The sequence below is a fragment of the Osmia bicornis genome, chromosome 5 (assembly GCF_907164935.1).
Source record: "Osmia bicornis bicornis chromosome 5, iOsmBic2.1, whole genome shotgun sequence".
NCBI lineage: Eukaryota > Metazoa > Arthropoda > Insecta > Hymenoptera > Megachilidae > Osmia > Osmia bicornis.
In genome coordinates this window covers 3590493-3607231 of record NC_060220.1, presented here as the reverse complement: position 1 = coordinate 3607231, position 16739 = coordinate 3590493, and the positions used below count along the sequence as shown (strand labels likewise).

The following is a 16739-nucleotide window of genomic DNA, read 5'->3' as shown; positions in this document are numbered from 1 at the left end:
ATAACTGATAACAGTTTACTCGAACATAACAGAATATGAAATTTTTTGGGCGGATGCTCGTCAGTTTTAATTGAACCCTAATCCTCTAGGTTTGTTAAACTCTAGCATTCAATCTATTACCACAGTGCAATGAATTTTTGACAATTTTTAGAATTCTATTTTGGTTCACTTGTTTATTAATTATCAGAGCGTTGAAGATTTATTTTTCAACTGAACTAAAGGTTTTAATACGGCTTTTTATATTTTGGTTGAATTTTCCTCTGTATCAAAAGATTAGAAATTTTTCAAACAATGAATGTTTGTCACTTTTAATTGGACTATATCCCCCCAGTTTTGTAAACTCGCAATACCCAATCTGCTGGGGGATTACACTGAAGCTGAAACTGTAGATAGGTGTAGTTGAAAAGGTGCCTTTATTAAGAATATACGTTTTAATCCTTCGTTCCATTATACTGCAATTCCGCTAAATAAAATAATAATAATAGTTCGAATTACCGTTTCAAATATTTTAATTGATCTTCTTACATTTTAATTGAATTTTCCTCCTAAATAGCTCGAGCGTGTTAAAAAATGATCACGCTATTTTCAACACCGTGCGATTTATTTCTTTCAACGAGTTTCGTAATTGCACTTGTTTCGTATTGTTTCGAGAACAGTGATTTTCTAGCTTGAACATATTAGTAGAAATAACGGGAGACAAACGAGGCCATCATTAATTGCATACAAAAATAGAACTACCCTTTTTCAATTTCTTGACCCAATTAATATCTCCCTCCGCTCGTTAATTAATGGTGATTTACAGCGACGCGTTATTCATATCCGCGTTCAAATATAGATACATATCTCGTCACCAGCATTGCAACGGGCGTGCAAAATTCATGGATTACTAATGGTTCGGGTTAAAATTCACCAAATGTCAAAAGACGAATGTTCATATTACGTAGAATTTCAACTCGAATGTGTAAATACAGGATATGGTAGAAGTAATTAATTAAAAACGAATGTAACCTACTATATTCGATGCTGTACAAAAAGATTTTCGGCAGCGAAAGGGTTAAATATCCTTGCAAAATAAAAATCTGAAGCTATCAAAGCTGTCTAATATTATTTAAAAAATTGTCATGCTTTCTTTCAACGTATAAAGATTCAAATAATAATAATTTTCAATCTAGTACAGAAGTGAGGTCTAATTAAAATCGGTTAATTATTTTTGCCGCATCCAGTATATCCATTTTCTCATCTTCATCTATGGTATTTCGTGTTCAAATATCATCCTGTATATTGGGCCGTTGGAGGATCCGGTTGAAAACATTTCTTCGCCCTTTTACTGGTTTCGCGTGCGTTGGACACGAGATCGGCTTGTTAATTAAACGCGAATCACTCGTAGAGACGAGACGGGCACAAAGGGAGGTACTAAATAACCTGCTTGTTGCAAGGATTAATTACTTTGTACCCATGGGAATATCATCTTCTGAATATCCAGCGATCGTGAAAGGGTTGCTTGCACTTGAATCGCAAGTCGTTTGCGTGCAATGTCGGTGAAATAAGCGATTCATAAAACCGTGAAGCACTCTTATAAATATCTTCTTCTACTAGGTATTTCTAAGAACTGTTCGTTCCATTGTTATTTATTGTAGGTGTTAATAGGTGTCGGAAGGTTAAAAATAGGCGTATCCAGTGTTAGTTGTTGCGGTATTAATAGCGTTATTAAATGCAATTCATTAATGATTAAAGGCTGAAAACTTATTATAGTGAAACTCTGTTTCGCACGAAACGTACAGAAAACACGCGTTACTGAAGGTAACTGAACTAAATAAAACGTCGAGTAACTTTTCTGTGATATTTCGTTGCAAATAAATTCATCCGGTGTTCGTTGAACCGAGTCCTTCGAGTCGAGGCTTTTATTGTGACGGTAAAAATTGTCAGATAACTCTTTTAAGCCGGCCAGCGACGACACCGAGGCGGTACAAAAGGGTTGAAATGAATATAACCCTGGGTTTGGCCAGGTTAATTGCGCTACTCACTCGAGAAGCCGCGTTTTTACGGCTGCCGGAATGGCTGTGCAGGGTTTTTTCAACGTATACCGTAATTCATGATAAATAAGTTGGACTTGCAAACGGACGGACGCAAAAGCGATACGTGGCACCGTGAATGCTTAATACGTTTCTGTTTCTTTTCTTTTCATACAATTTTAAGTAACATTTATATCATCAGTTCGTGTCAATACACGGGTCGAGGGATTTAAAATTAATCATCTGAATAATTTGTCTACCTTCAGTATTAAAAAACAAAAATTGTCAAACTTCTATTTGAATTATTGTTTCTTTATTTTTTTTAAGTTTTGGCAATTATTTTGATCCCTCTCAAGTATTCATTTATATATTCTGTGAAATTTAGTCTACCTGATCAGTATTGATCTGATAAAATTCGTTACATTTTTAAAAGGGTTACATTTTTCTCGTTTCCGGTTCAGGCACGTTCGATGCTAATCGACATTCCTGGGATATAAGGACAAGGTTTCGTGGTCGACGTGCCATTCTTCAGTCGATATATAAGGAAGTCCACCGGGGGGCGAACAGTTGTTAATCAGCGGAAATAGGTCGACACGTGGTTAGAATGCATGGTCCTCCTCGTATCCAGCCCATTTTTTTTTCCGTCAGATAAAAAAGAGATCAAAAGAAGATACTGAAACGGGCTCTTTCAAATAGAATTCTGCTAGCTGTTACCAGATCGACTGGACCCCCATTACCACATTGTGCAAACGCGTTCTATACGATGAAAAGCAGGTCTGGTGCGGTCAATACGGCCCTTTTTCACGTGGAAATTTCGAAGACGATCTTCTATCGCTTTTAATGCTCCGTAAAGTTACTTAATACCAGTTGAAATCCGATCTTCTTCTTATCTAATCAATAGAGCATTCATATTGAATTTTGTGGAGCTTTGGTCCTCTTTAAATATTTTCAAATTATTTTTACAATTTTATTAACACATTGATTACAAATTTAATATAATTGAATATTTGATGTATTAAACATTCACTATCTTCTTCTTTCAAATTACGGCTTAAGCTCTGTCCGTAATATCTCTCCGTGATATTTGGTCTCATATTCATGTTTCTTTTCTTGAATGGAATGGTATGTTTTCAAAGCAGGAAGATAGAAGTAATACTGCCTGTTTTGATACCGAGAAAGTAGTTGAATAAAGGAGATTGGATCTAATGGGATGAATAAGATTTTTGCATTCGTTTTAATAATGATATTAGAAGAACCTTCTTCTTAAGAAGGCATTGCAGAAGAATCACGTTGTCCTCTTTCATATAAGAAAGAAGTAGTACATAAAAATGACAGAAATACCATAAGTTTTTTATTAATTTTCAATGTTTCTTATCACTTTTCATGTTATTATTTTAACAAGAAAGTTTCCACAGTGACAAGTTATTTCTTTTACAGATCAGTTTTTTGGAAATGGACTATAGCAGAGTGAACAGAGTCGTCGTTCGAGAACGAGTAAGTCAGAATTTTTTATCAATTCCAGTTTTATTTTAAAATTTCATTGCTTTTCGAAACAACACCCTTCAAAGTTTACTCGTGCTATTGATTCTATTTAAGCTCCATTGGATTTGGATATATTTTCATTGCACATTTACACAACATAATCCTTTCAAAACAGGTCGTGTGAGGGACTTTATACATTGAGCCGAATATAATTTAAAATCCATGGCAAAAATTTGATTTGATATTTTGAATTTATAGGGTGGGCCAAATAAAATATTACAAATCCTTCTTATCTTGTTTTTAATTAAATGGGACAGGCAGCACTAATAATTTAATATTTTTCTTAGGTGACTTACTTAGTGTCTTATTTAATTAAAAAAAGAGGGATCAAAGTTTTGCAGTGTTTTTGTACAAAATAATTTACAGTAGTTTATTTGACCTACACTATACAATGCTTTATAATTAAACAGCTGAACAAACATTTGTCTTAACCTGCCCGTTGTGTCAATCCTTTCGTATCTAAACGGATAATGTAAATTGGCTTATACACGTTTAATACACGGTTATCGATTACACTAATAAATCAATTCATGGAACACAAACGTTTCGATGATACGATAATAACTCCAGGGAGCCAGAGGTTATCGTATGAATACTAATTCCCGGTGAAATTAAACGCACCAACTCGGAGATGTTTTAGATTTCCACAGAGTTTTCATGGAAAATATTTCCCTTCTGTTTTGATACGATATTAATTTTTTACGGTATTTTAATATCGAGGACATTTCTCTTGAAAATTAATGAACGGGATGATTATCGAAAGATACACGTTCATTTTTGTTTACACTAAATATTTATCTTTATTAAATAAATATTTTTCAGTGGTTCGTAAATAATTATTCAAGCGTATCAAAAAAATATTTACTGCAAAATGAATGATTATTTGAACCGAAGTAGATATAATTAATCTGTAATCCGATAAAATTCGCAATAAGCTCTTGAAATTTTTATTCGTTATAAAACCAAGCAGGTTATGAATTCTTAAATTAATCCTTTGAATGTCAATAAATAATATTAATAGCCAGCAGTTCGGTTTTACGAGCAAAAAAGTGGAATACGTTTATGAGTTTCAGAATGGAATATCGTGAACGTATTTATGACGGAGATATGTTTGTTGATTATCGTTGAAAGTTCAGTAAAAATAGAATTTCATTCCGAGAATGTTTTACTGTGATTCGAATTGAAAAAGTATTAATGAGCAGAGGAGAGATGAAATGCTGCGATGGCTACCTGTTCTGGAACGCATTATTTCAACGTAAATAGTGCAAAGTGCAATAGGAATTTTTCTGAACGGACAGAATTGGCACATTTTCAACTCAAACAGGGGAACAGTAGAAATCCGAACTCGCTAACTGTATTCGACTGCTATTAGAATCATACAGAATTTTTTATCAAATTTCATTTCAGCCTTTCGATTCCTCCTATTATTACGTTTATATGAATTTCATGATATCGCATGTTCGCTTATCGCCATTACTGCTTCGTTTAAAAAGAAGCATTATTCGCGCATTTTTACGCGTTTAAGAGTTTTATAAAATTCTCTTTATCTGCAAAGCCTGGTTGCAATGAAAGATGGATGTAATTCATTCAGCAAGTGTCAGTCCATTAATGGGTGCCCTCTTTTTTTCGTTTAACGATACCAAGCCCTGGCACGATGATCGAGGTCTTTTCGCGACACTGTTAAGCGAACCGCAACGAACGGAAGTATTTGGTCCATTAATCTCCTCGGTCGAGTAGGATCGATCAATTAACGTCGATAACGCGTGCAGGATAATTCTAGGTTAGCGGAGAAGTGCTCGTTAACTGTACGCGTTTTTTCCTTCCCTGCTGCTTTTTGCTTCCGGGAAGAAAGAGACGTGCTTTCGTGTTACGTCGTGTAACCGAGACAACCTCCGCAGGGAGTAAGCTATAATTTCTTCCTTTTTCATCGGTTGTTCTTAACGAAAGCTAGGAAATTGATGTGCAACCTTTGTCCCTGGAAATTCATCCATTTTAGAGCTTGTTCCATTGTCCGTGAAATGATAGACACTCGGTTAGACATTTAGGTGTTTTGCGAAAGGTAGAAATTCTGTTAACCCTCGGACGGCGGACCATGGAGAGAGCCGCAAGGAGATTTAGGCTCCTTTGTTCAAGGGTTAAGGAATGCTATATGCCAAAAAGATGATATAACTGTCATTTCGTTTTGCTAATGTAATTTCAATGATAACAAGTATTTTCTTTGTTATGTTTCTTTTTTTTAATTATTTCACTGAATTAAATTCGTAGTATTGGTAATCGATAATCGATTTGCCAATCAACGTGTTAACATTCAATTTTGTTCCTTTAATATTTTTTTTTACAGAGCGTTCGTTCGTTTTCCACTCTCGTTCCTTCAATATTGTAACAAAATACATTTTCATCCATTTAATGAAAGTTCCGTCCACGTGCTGTCGAACGTGTTGCGGTGGAATCGTACAATGTATGAAAATAAAGAACAAAAGGTGTTGTAATTTTTGTCATGAAATACAGCTCAATATTTGCATATGCACATCTGGAATATAATACGTGCATTTTCGTATACGTTTCATTATTTATAATTGAAAGGGAATTTAAACGTGTATCTTTCTCGATTTTCTCGATTTTTTCATTTTGTGTGTAAACACAATTATCATAAAGCACAAAGGGAGGAAGAAATTGAATTTTATTAAATTTAACAAAATTCAACCAATTCATGTGACAACAGTTACTTCTACGCGTTTATCAATCACACTTTGATCAATCGCATTATGTTTAACAATGATAAACCGCATGTTTGATGGAAATTTCAATATTGGAGTAATATATACGCGTGGGACAGGCCATAGAATATGTATTTGATTTTCAAATTACCATCAGTGTGATAAAGTTCTTTAGAATATTTGCAAATTTAATTCTTAATATTTCATTTTTGTTCTTTCATAAATTTATTATTCTGTAATGAAATATTCTAAGAAATTTTGTACAAGAAAATTTTCTCTACCGAAATTTTCATTTTGGAAATTGAAATTCCAGAATCCTGCCCTTCTTTTCATTTTTTGCTCTTTTCTTTCTTTCACGATTGTTTTAGGAAAACGTTCGAGCAAATATAAATTTTACATGAACCTAGTACCTAATCAGAACGAAGAATGAAATTTTCCTTTCCACCAACGAAAGAAGCTTTCTTTTTCCCATCAAAATGTTAGTCCCCGGTTTCTCTCGAAAATGCTACATCGCGTCGCCTCCCGAAGGGACGCATCCCTTACTTTCGAATTATCCCTTGGTCACTCGTCTCCTCTCGATTATATATACCGAACTTATATTAGCTTCGATGAAGGAAACATTTTCCTTCTCGCTCTTTCTCCTCATCTTTCTGCATCGATTCTGCGCTTATCTCCTTTCACCCTCGTTTCGTACACCCTTATCTTTTCCTCACGTGTATCCAGCGGCTGTGTTGACGGATCGAATTTTTATAAAAACTTGCTGGGATTCATGAAACGTGTCCTTTTCGATGGATACATAAGGGACATGAGATGTGTACATGGAATAAGAAAATATTTGTTGGTATACTTTATTTCAATTTCACGAAACTTACTTTTTTAAAAATAATTTTATGTGACAAATACGAAAGCAAAGCGCGAAGATATGAATTTTTAAAGAAATAATATGTTTGCTGTAATATAGAAATATTTTTATCATTTTTCTAAATTAAAATGTTAATTATACGTTCACTGTGACAGAGGAGCAGGCATGGCCTGTGCGCTAGATCTGTAAGGTTATCAAGAATTAATCTTTTAATCTGACGCTTCCATTTACTGCTTCGAATTACAGAGTAGAATTTTAACGAAGCTCAAAATGTTCTTTATTTTTTCATTCTTTTATCAGCTTATTGAATAAAATTTGCGGCGAGGTAAAAGTGCACGTGTTAATTTATTAAAAATTTTCATTTATCCATTAGCTTTTACTATTGAAATTCCGTTTCGTTTAATAACATCACGAGATTTTGTTGAAAAATTATCCCCGCATTTTTCACGAAAACTGACTATTTCGAGAGAATTCAATTGTTCACCTATCGCTTCGTTTCAAGCCGCAAAAAATTCAATTCTTTGTCGATCTCGGTTAAACCTTTCAACATGCGCATCTATCGAATTCCACGACCACTTCATCTAGTTAACCTCGGCGCACGTACGCCTCTTTAAAAGCTGTTTCCTCTCAATTCTCTCAATTTAAAAAGCTTGAAAAACTGTGCATACGAGTGACACGAGTGTGTTCAGGATCGTTACAAAATTTCAATGTTTGAAAAATATGTCTGTACTCGTCATCAACAGGGTAACACGCGTCAATAACCACAAGAATTTGATAGGCACGAAAATTAACTACCCTGGTATTTTTCATCAGAGCTTGGGTTATCTGATAATCTTAATTTTCTACGAAATACTCGACGGGTCACGCTTCTCGTGGTTTACCATGAAAATTTCGATAAAGGGTTCCTTGATACGTTGGCTGACCGTTCTTTGTATAGAATATCGAAGGTATTATTTTGCAATAAACCCCTCATGTTTAATTATCACATAATAAGAACAAAAAATCGAAATTAATTTTTAATAGGTTAGATATTTAGAGTGCAAGTAAACTCGCCAAATTATTAGAAATATTTATCAATTTATTCTGTATATCATTCAATTTTCAATTTGAATAGAAAATGAAACACGAGTCGTTATTATTCAAAGGAAGACGAAATTTATCGTATCCGTGACAATGTTTTGAATGAATGGTCCTAAAGGGCTATATTCCCACCACGAATCGTATTTATAGCCCATTGGGCCTGAAACGTGGTTCAATACGTTCAATCACCATATAACGAGACGACGATAAATTATTGTTGATAGTATAACTGGTTATCGATGCTCAAATGGGCAGTTATAAAACTTGGTGCAGTAATTCATATGTATTAAATGATTTCTTACTGTCGTCATTGGAGCTCCTGTTCTTAGGTACACGGTAAAATATGAAACATTAATTCTATGGATGAATTAGGACTCGTTGGTAAATTCAATTTTATAAAATTTTTATTATTTCTAATAATAAGGGTAATAAGAATTTTCTTGAAACTCAAAAGAATTGGACAAGTATGGGAAATCGTTTTGTTCATCGTTCACTGATATCAATAATAAGGGACTTGTTTAAGGTACCAGTGCACCCGTGTAAGAATTCTATCCTCCTCTACAATTTCCTCTCGCGAGATTCGATTTAATCGAACCCCTGTTTGGCGCAGTTCGACGATATCGTAACCACTTTAAGCTGCACGCCACTTTAACGCACTCGTGAAGCAAACCGACCAATAATCAATAACATGTGCTAGCAAGGAAGCAGGAAAATATCAATAGTATTTAGAGCATCTGGTAAATGTCCTAATATGCTTTGCTCGAAAGGAAATCGAAGTATTTGCTTTAGGAAGCGAAGTATTTGAGGTGACAAAAACCTTTTTTTTTTCTTCAAAATCTCGTGAAAATTAGATATTCATTTTCCAAAGTTGATCGTGAATCTTCCGACTCCAATCTTGACATTTTAATTTTTAGCACAAAGTCTTCCTTCTTCTACTGTCAATCAAGCATCTTGTGCTCAATCATTCATTTTATAAATGGTCGTTTACAAGAACGTTGTAAGCAAGCATGATAAAGTCATAATTCATCCAATCGAAACCTTGACGTCACATTTTCGTCTATCAATCACGAACGTCAACAAGTTAAAATTGAAAGGCATCCTCCACAAAGTACATAATCCTATGAAGTATATTGACAACCAGGTAGCAATCATTTATGCTTAAACTTTCTACCGTGTTCAGGTTTATGTAACTCAATTTCTATAGCTTTTTTACTTTGTAAAATTGCGTCTGTGTTTAATTCATCGATGCTCATTGATAGTTCGAATTAATTAATGAAAATTGAGGTGTCAGGCAATTGGATGCAGGCAGATGCGTTAATGAGCGACACCGTTCGATTTTTCGATGAGATATCAGGTGATGAGGTTGAAATCGAATGCGTCCACATTTGCGGTTTCGGTTCGGAGCCACGTCGAATCATAAAATGGAGAAACGTGACCAGCATCCCGACGCTGGAATCTAATTACCACGGGAAACAGAAAGATCGAGTCGTTGAACGTGACGCGTTCATTGTTATTCAAATTTAATTATCAAACGATTCTCTATTCGATCAGGCTTCTCGCTGCTTCGCGCTGTCTGAATTTCTAATTTCAAATGGGAAAAGAGAGAAGCGTAGCCCCATCTCTCTTTCTTTCATTTTCTCATTAATCTTCTTTTTTCAATCGTTCTTGAAGGAAGTCGATAGAAATTTGCCTTCCAGTCACGATCCGTCAAGAAAATTGTCTTCTGTAGATTGCTAGCATTTTTCCACGCTATTTGAGCGGATAATTTCAACTATTCTTTCTTGATTTTCGTGCAATTGCTGTAGACAAATTTTTATAACAAAATGATTTTGAGATGCAAGGTTTGATTGTAAATTTAAAGCTTTCTCCACACAGTTTTCGTTGCTCTTTGAAAATTGGACCAGACAGCCGTTTATTAATCGCGAAATTAATAATTAAGAGCAACTGGAAATTACCAGTGTGCCACGTTACGCGAGCTTGAAAGCTTTCATATACAATTTTAACTGTAGACAATATTCGATACTCGTACGGAAAGTGTTTTCCATTTGAAATTTAATTCGGATGAGTGAATGTTTGATTGATTTGAAAGAGCTGATGTTTAATTAGTTTTTTGGTCGATCGGTTTCAGAATTTTTGAAAAGGTGTAATTGAATATTAAATGGAATTAATGAAAAGTGGATAGCAACGTTGATACTTTGTATAATCGAATAAAAAAATCTTTTTTACTATTTAATGAAAAAATAATATTTTAGTATTTAATACCGAATATATTCTAACTTTTCTACTTCATTTTTTCATAAGCGACAGGATGCACCTAAAAATGCAGATGCACTTTTTTTTAGTGCAACTGAACCGTCCTTCAAAATATTCTACGTAAAATATGTTCAAAATAAAAATAAAAATTTTCTTGTGAGCGTGTACAAAAAATTGTTTATCATTTGGTTATATTTACTCAGCATCCATTATGCATACGACTAGCATACATGCAGTCGAATGGTTAAAGAGGCAAAGCAGTTCAGAGTAGGTTTCAGAATTTCCTCAGAAAATTCTTTTCAGGTCGTGGTATCGGCATCGGATACACGATACGAATAAGGTAATGAAGTCGAGCATCTCTTAAGACTTTTCTGCTTCACTGACTATTAAACTTCACCACTTTATCGACTGGTTCGATACCAAGCTATATCTCGTTTGGTTATACCAAGACTCACGATCATCGTGAATTATGAGTATTGCCAATCGATTTTCTATCAAAGCGGCGCGGCGTTTGATCGCGCAAACTCATCCCTTCGACCTTGTTAACGTGAGTTAACGACCTGGCATAATTAACCAGGTGAAAACAAGATTACGCAGGAGATTTTGCGTAATCTCGCTAACTCTTGTCGCGCTTCCCTGTTATTTGTTAGAAGGTGCTTACGTCGCTTTAATCCCTGGCTCTACTACTAGCTGAGTAGGAGATGTGAGTATCTCTACCACTGGATTTGCATAACGCTTTTTTTCATGATATTATTAGTTATTTTGTTTCTACACGGGCTTAGCTTATCTTTCTTTTGCTTTTTATCAAGTACTTACTGAAACGAAATATTTTGTGTAAAAAATAAATGTTCATGTTAGGGAAAATACTATTATTGATAAGGTTACTGTTGATTGTTCTTTCTTTTTAAGGATGTTCAATTTATTTATCTTCCATTTTAAAATAACCGTTGAATTGAAAAATAAATATAAAAGTTTGCAATATCGAGTGTAGCAGTTCCGTATTCTGCACAACAATGTTTACTAACTCCTTGATAGCTACCATCCAACTATTGTAGAACTAACTTCCGGTCTGGTTACAACTCGCTTCTAATCAAGTCTGAATTCATCTATGCGTGTTGTTCCAAACGTGCCTGTGTATTTTGATCATACGTGAGTGAATTTCAGAAGGGTTTGTATCAATATTATCACTAACATAGTCGTTTCAATACTTTTCTTTCAAACCTTTAGAGTTTCTTTTGTTTTTAGAATTAGTGCAGCATTCAGTAGGGAATTTAAGCTGGTACAGTGCTTTTAAAATCTGTTCGTTTAATCACTTTAATTATGGGTCATTGAAGTCGTCTCGGAAACAAGAAAGTAATTAAAAGTAAAAGTAAATTAACTTTAGAACTACCAAATTGAATGGCTACGAGTTCCTTATTTTTAATTATAGAATTCATTAAGGTGCTTCTATTGTATATGGTAATTTATTTTACCACTTTATTTTCAATTTAAAAGGAAGTGTGCATCGAATGTCGGTCGCTCTGCGCTCAAAGTAAGTAAATAAAAAGTAAATTAACGGTTCACTTTGTAGCCAAGTTGTTTCTTGAAATTCACGCGATCTGTGTAGTCCGTTTAATGAAGAGACGTTGTACACGCCCTTTATTTGCAAAATCGATCCGTGGTTTCAGTGGTACCTGTTCGATGTTTGACGTGAGTTAACGACATATCAATCACTGCGGGGAAGGGCTTCGAAATTCTTTGAGATCTAATTAAAATTCGATGCACTTCTGCTTAAATTAAATTTCTGAATAAATAAAAATTTGTTGTTTCCCAAAGTGTATCCCAAAAATTGTGTAAATGTAACCAAAATTATTCTAACATTTAATTTAACAATTAAAACAGAATTTTAACGCTTTATAATTCTCTCCTTTTATCTTCTACATCCAACATTTAATTGCGAGTCGCGTATTTGTAGAATCGAGGATTTTCAAATTAAACTCCCTTTTAACAACGAAATTCTCCCCAAAAAAAATTTAGTTTCACGTTGTTCAGTTTGCTCACGTCCCTCTTTAGCGCGTGTCACACGTAATGAAGGATAAACACGGGAAAAGCGGCAAACTGCTTTCATTTCCTGCTATTCATTTCGCGGTACGATTCTATTTTGGTCATCAACGCCTCGTCACCTCGAAATTTAACGACTTTAAAAGCGGCATGTACAATTACAGAGGCGGCTGCCCTACTGACAAACGATATTCCGGTCTGATAGGACCGTTAAATTTCCGGTAATCTTGTTTCCGCTCAGTTAATTGCGCCCGTACTGCAGGCTGCAATTCGATCTTGATTCAACGTCGAAATCAAACTGCAATTCTGACGATATTCATAATTTGTTACGACGCCGTTGGTGTCGAGAACAAGTACCAAACAAACTTTTCAATTAGATACCATTAACACCCTTTGCTTCTATTAGTCTCCAGTGTGATTCCAGACGTTCAACGTCCAGAATTAAAAGTTTCTAAGAAGATGCATAGGTTTAATCAAAATCATCTTGTCTTATACGTGGAAGTGCATCTACTTCTATTCATTTTGCTAAATAGGAGTAATTGTAGATCTGAAGAAAATTTTATGCTCTATACTCTATAAAGAAGAAAATTGCAAAATTATATGTTTTCTATAGCTAGATTTTTATTTTAGTATAAAATTATTCCTTTTTTATTCATATGAGTAATTGTAGAATTCAAAGGAATAGGTAAGAAGAATTTTTTAATACAATATTTCCTACATATTCATAAGGTTTCATAATTTATGAATTTCCACCTTCAGACTTTTCCTTTATGAAACCCCTCTGAATAATTGAACTATTTTGCATGTAATGTTGTTAGAATAATTTTCTTATTTCGCCGTTGTGCGATTTATCACCGTGTTCCTCGCAACAACGAGGTAACCATTAGGACTATGAAATATGAAAAGCTTCATGATCCAGATAAAGTGTTAAGCTATTTTTAAGCGCTGCTCGAAGCTCTTTCCATCGTGGCTGCCGCACGTTTCCTGCCCTGTCCAATTTCCGTTTGGTCTCGAAATGGAAATCTTATTCTCGAACCTTTGATATCCGGCACAGCGGGTGTATTACAGGAACGTCTGTCGGGCACAGACGCAATTTCGAGTACTGCTTTTTTGTCGTCGGTTAAATTGCAGTAGTCGTCGACGCGGGGAAAAGTAATTTTATGCATTCGTGTAATATTGTAACCCCATCCTCGATGTTTATCTCTATCTTCATTGTTCTTCTCTTGTCACATTTCTGTACGAAAATATAGATGATGTGTGCGCTTGCTTTCAGATCAGGTTTTCCTAAAAAAAAAAATGGCGATATTGGGGAAGTATCACGTTAAAACATAAATGGATAATTTACTTTGCTTCCTCTACACAGTAAGCTTCTAGAAGCAACAGTTTTGTAATGAAAGGGTTAATGCGGTAAATTCACGGCATTCCTTTGTAAGTGTATACCATTTATTCTTCAAAAAGGAAACATGTTTCGTATCTCTTTTATTTTGAGAAGGGTTAAATTGTACTTTTATCTTGGTCATAAGTGGAAAAAGAGGTAGAACGAAGTTTTCTGGAATATCTTTATGTACGAGTTGTACCTGTTTGTTAATTTATCTCGTTTTGATACTTTACCAAATGTTCTTAGGTAAGTTATTAATACGGATTTAGGAATTCAAGCGTATGCAAACAATGGTAATTTCCGATTAAGTGCTTAGCAGTAAACGGAATGTATAAAGGGATTCTGAAACGTACAAACTTCTGGAATTGCATTCTGCTTATCTTACAAATAGGACAATTAAGTTATCATTTGTACATGAAGATGTACGAGTACAAGGAGTACCTCTATGTACAAATTTGGATATTTGCTGGAACCTGGAATAAATTTATTCTTTTATTTTCATTTTAATAAAAATTCTCTTTCCTCTCTGAATGGATTTACAATAGACCTATCCTTTTGAATCTCTTTCCCAATTTTGAATTTTAGAGACCTGCATGCACCTTTAGAAAGGATTGTAATGCCAGGTTTATTTTTTGCTTTTGGAAGTTTGTTTAGTTGGGAAAGTTTTCCCTGGAACCAGTAAAATATGACTCCACAATGCTTTGTTCTGCCCATATTTTACTTTACCCTTTTATTTTAAAAAGCAGCGCAAACCCAACATGCGTATTCATTGTTGCAAAAAAATACGTTCTGAAATTGTAGTATACTTCAAATATTTTCCTGTACTTTTTTCTTTTATTACTCTTTTCTAATTACACTCAGAAAATGGAAAGGATTTTTACCTATCGTCATCAGATTAATTTCTCACAAAAGTACTTTTAAAGTCTTTTAACGATTCTCTGTCATTCTTCCTTATCTTATATCGGATTAATTTTTCAAAGATTTCTGCTATTGAAATCTGGAAGAAATTTCATTTTACTCAACGATATTTCGATCTTCGACGGCGGCTATAATTTTCTTCGAACATATTATATTCTTCCCCGAATCGTCATCGACGAATGTGCCACATTCTCGAAGAAAAAGTATCATGAAACCGGCGTCGTAAATAACGGAGGGAAATGCAGTTTAAACGACAACGCATTAATCACAAGCGGGGACGAAACGAGAAATGCTCGACGTTCAGTGAACGGGAAAATGCGGAGGGAAAGAAAAAGGGATCCACATTTTTGTTAGCCTTCATGCACGTGTACATGTGCGATCCTATTCAGGTCACACCCGGGAAGCTTTTGTAACAATAATTCTCGAGTTCGTGGGTGTACAAGGTCTTTACGAACAATTATAATGAAACTGTAGAAAAAAAAAAAAGAATGAATTCGTGCGTTTTGCTTGGATTAATTTGTACCGTTTTGTGGTAATGAGGAATATTTTACGCGAAGGCTTTTTCTTACTTTGGACTAAATGAAGAAGGTAAAGGAAGTTGAAAAATATTTGCATACAAGTTTCAGTTCTTGAGATTCGCTAAGTTTCAGAAATTGAAATGCAGTTGCTAGAAAATGTTCTAAAGTGAAAGTAGGTCAAATTTTTCTTCTTAATAAATTTGTATTCGTAAATTTTCTTTCAAATAATTTTTTAAGATTCTAAATTATAGCGAATATTATTCGCGTTAATTAAAATCATCGTCAAAGTTCAGTAAGAAATTTCAACTTCTTCATTCCTCGAATCAGGGATTACAAGTTGAGGATTGCTGCGTCAGTTCTTGTAACTAATAGGAAGGTTCTCTTCCCTTCGATCGCAGTCTATGTAAATACGAAGAATTCTATTATTTGAAGTTCGCCGTGGAAAACGGCAACGATCCCGTGGATAACGTGCCATCTTCGATCGACAGATGGTCGGTTTAATCGGTTCTGCGGCGAAGAAACGAAGGGAACATTGTCGGTGGTATACGAACGAAATTTTCTATCGTACATCCTCTGTCGTTTTATTGTTTTTTTTTTTCGTTTTGCCCTCGTGACGATCCGTGTCCTGGCTCGCTGGGTTATTACCGTGGACAAGGATTGCGGTTTCATCCGCGATTTCGTTTTCCCCACGATCCATGGAAGTGGTCCACATGGGCCAGAAAAAAAAAGTGGACGTCAGACCGTTAGGGGCAATTTGATTGCACGTACACGGGGAACACGGGTTGGCCGGGAAATTGAACCGTGGACGGTTTGAGGGTGGACTTCAATTAACCAAGCCTGCCAAAGACATTTCGAGGTCAACCTTAATTTATTTCAGTTTATTGCACGGATAGAATTGTTTCGTCGTGATTACAGCGCTCGATGAGAATAATAAGAGAGAGGATCCTCTTGACAAGCTTTTAATCACTGTACCTTTATGTTCAATAAAGTGTATTCTCCTCTTGCAAATGATGAAAATTGCATCAAAATTGCATATTGGGTTGCTAATAGCTAAATATTTTCAAAATGATAAGTAACTTTAACCAATTCGAAAATCGTCTACTGTAATATTGAATATCAGTCGGAATTTCAATTTTCCTGAATTATTCAAATTTCAAACGTTAGTGGATTACCACTGATGAGCTGGAACAATTTCATTTCAATTAATAAACGTTACACGTGCTTCATGTAACATTCATCACAACTCTAGTACCAAGGTAATCATTAATCATGTCATAATGATCATTAATTCACATGTACATACATATACGTACCTGAAGTCAGTCGTTTCAAAATTCTCGTTTCATTACATTTCCTCACAATTTCAACATTTTGCTCAGCTTATTTTGAGATTTAATAATTTAATATTCTTTGAATAGC

General features: G+C 34.7%; 1 protein-coding gene across 8 annotated transcripts in view; it reads left to right on the top strand.

The window, feature by feature from the left end:
* Positions 1–16739, top strand: part of LOC114880494 (glutamate receptor ionotropic, NMDA 2B) — a 174407-nt gene that overhangs the window by 37484 nt on the left and 120184 nt on the right. For all 8 annotated transcript variants that reach the window (XM_029196561.2, XM_029196568.2, XM_029196616.2 and 5 more), the window contains one exon: positions 3450–3506. The gene's annotated coding sequence lies outside the window, so the exon portion shown is untranslated. The remainder of the gene's footprint in view (positions 1–3449; positions 3507–16739) is intronic.